Below are 3,268 nucleotides of genomic sequence, written 5' to 3'. Positions count from 1 at the left end.
ATAATAATAATAATAATAATAATAATAATAATAATAATAAATCAAATTTTCAGCAAATTTAAGCCTCATGCGTCACACATCCTAAGCACAAACACACACAACTATAAACACTCCCACTCTGCTGGAGATGGACTTCAGCAAATACCTTTACCTACAAGGCATGGCAGAACGCTCAGACTCTATTAATGGAGATGAATGGCAAAGTAAACAGAGTGTTTGTCTCTTCTGATAGCCTCCCTGGTCACTTCCTCTGGCTACTGCTCTGCCGGTTTAGGACATACCTGGTGTCAGCTCTAAGTGCTGCAGAGTCACTAGTGTAAATAGAGCTGGCGACAAGACGGCGATGCCTGAGGACGCAGCGGGCTGAGCCACCAGCGCTCTGAAAGGCAGGCGCCCGCGATCGCTATCGCGCGTGCTTCCAAAGATAGCTGCTCATCGCGGAGCTGTAAGCTCGCGAAGTTTCCCAAAACAGAAAGGTCTCCTATGGCAACCACTCAAGGACCTTAGGGGGAGGAGGATGGAGGGGGGGGGGGACAGAACCACAGTCCAGGAGAGGAAAACAAACGCTTCCATACGGAAGATGAATGATGGGAGTTCTGGCTGTACAGAAAGGTTTGCTTCCCACATTTGGCCTGGCTACACTGTAAAAGTAAATATTGTTGAGACTTAAATGCTGGAGAATAAAAAGGTGCAGAATTTGATGTGGCACATTTTTTACAAAAGCTAACAACAAATTAACTTGCAACTGGAAGAGAAAAATGCCGACAGTTAGCTTGTCGAATGTGGACAAGCTAACTGAAAAGAGACAGTTAGCTACAGCAATTCAAAATTAAAAATTTGGGGTAGTTTACATTGCAAATTGTGAGGTGATGACCCAAAATCAGAGAAATGCTTAGTTTCAAAATAACGTCCTTGATATTGTCATGGAAAGTTCAGCAAATATCTCTGTTTTGCCATTTGTTGTTTGTTAAAATAAAAGTCATGGTGGTCCTGTTTGCTTCTACTGAACGTAATCCGTTCTCAATATGTACTGCCTAAACAAAACACAGTTCGGCTTCCGTTTTATTTTCAAGTTAAACATTATAACTTAACACTATTGCTTCTCCCATTATTTTCAACGAATCTGTATTTTGGCCTAATAGAGCTTGAGCAAAGTATCTAATCAGTTGGTGGTAGTAGCACATAAAGATAACTGAAAACAAGGCAGATAGTTTAGTAGAGTTTTTTAAAAAAATGGTGTGGCAGATAAATCAAACATGGCTTTTTAGAACCAAAATGTAGACCCCAGGAAAGTTATTAATGAGAATACAAAAAGCAGATAAGGAATGTTGTGCTGGGTATGTTTACATTTTGTTATCATTTTAAAGTCTGGAGTGAACCAAATGAAAAATGAACACAGTTTGATTGATGATCATTTTTGATTCATTGGGTATTCTAAAATACTGTGCCCAGTGTTAGATAAAATAATATCAAGAGTGTGATGGATATATCACATTAGGAGCTACCAGAATAAAGCTGAGAAAGTTTCTGTTGTTGCAAGAAGATTTAGCTTAGCAAAAGATGACACTAAAGATAACCTTAAACTGATGTAATTCTGAGGCAGCTGCCAATAAAGTACACACCTTGAGTCTTACAAAGTTTTAAAAGATTTTAAAATCTTTTAAATAGATTTTAAAAGTCTGTCTCCAGATTTGAGGAGTCCCATGATAAGGCTAAAATCAAGCATACTCCCTAATTCTGAAACTGTTGATGCCAAAGAATGGTACATCTTCACTGTGATTGTCATTGTTCATACGATGCAGTGTTGGAATAGATTTAAGGACTTTATTTTGGGATCAATTATATTATATGCCAGAATTTTCTGGTGTGTTGTGTTGTGAGCTTATGGGTCTTTAATTATTAATTTTTTCATGTATTTGCTTTTCTATGTTAATTTGCTAAATACGTGTTATTTTGTTAATAAACAGTGGATTTGATTGATAAAATATAGATGAGTAAGTGAGAGTAAGTGCATTACGGCTGATAAATGTACATAATTTATACTAATATTGATTGGGATATACCCAAATAAAATGTATGCAAACTTCTGCTCTGACTTTATTGGTTAAATATGAACAGTTTGTTTAATCGGTGCAACTGCTCACAAGTTGCACCAGGCATTTCGAAATGACATATTATCTTTTTGCATCTTTAGCATTAGAAACAGGGGGGGGGGGGGATAACTTTCTCAAAGAAAAAAAACTACTATTCAAAAATAATTATGAGAGTTCTGTGGGATTGAATTGGCAGCCAAAGTGGACTTAGAGTGCTGCATCCTAGGTGGAGAATATTTTAATTGCAACTGCATACTATGAAACCTCCTAAAGGATCACTCCAGACACAACAGTTTTGCATGGTAAGTAAAGCTGGCTAACTGTTTAACCAGCTTTGCTTAATTAACTTGAAAGGATTGGAAATTACGAAAGTGCGCAAAAAAAAAAAATCCATATTTTCCCTCAGACGTGTTGTGACACCCTGAGCGGATCTGGTTCTGTGGAAAGCAGAGAGATTTATCTGGTTAGTCAGAGGAAGAACACAAAGACCCATGGAGTAGACAAATCTCTGCATCTGTCATCACATCTCCTTAACTTGGAGCTAGGCTTGCTGATTGTGTAATAGCCTATCTGTCCATTTGGGGGGTTGTTATCACTTATTTTTATTTGCACTTAGCTTGGAAGCCAAGAATCTTTCCCACATGGCGGCGCTACAATCGCTCATTTGAGCTTAATGGATGACTCGTTTTTATTGACAAACAAAAATAAGTAGTTTCAAAAATCTGGTTTTTGTCAGGTTTTTTAAAGAGGTACATTAATGGATGGAGCGCCTATTTACAAACGCTTAATTCATTTTGTGCGCTACATTTATTGAGAAATGTTATTTATATTTAGCACACAAATAAAGCTACATACTCTGTTTCACAAGAATAGTGTATATGGTGTGTTTTGTCCTTGTTGAAGGTCCGCTTCAGTTTATTTCATTTACATAATTTTTGTTGTTGTTGTTGAGATTTTCGGGACATTTTTGCTCATTAAACTTTGTGAGCAAAAATGATGTGAAGAGACTTTTGATATACTTACACTTAAACTGAATCAGTAAGATTTCTCAAATGTAGAATCACTTTTCTTCTGTGCAAGCTGCACCAAGGTTGTAACGGGGCGGCGCTAATGAGGGGGCAGGAGGAGAAAACCTATCGCGTTTTCACTGAAGCTCTTATCGAGGACAGTTAAAC

Source organism: Poecilia reticulata, linkage group LG15, assembly GCF_000633615.1.
Source record: "Poecilia reticulata strain Guanapo linkage group LG15, Guppy_female_1.0+MT, whole genome shotgun sequence".
Taxonomy (NCBI): Eukaryota; Metazoa; Chordata; class Actinopteri; order Cyprinodontiformes; family Poeciliidae; genus Poecilia; species Poecilia reticulata.
The sequence above is the reverse complement of the archived record's forward strand: the minus strand, read 5'-3'. Positions refer to the sequence as shown.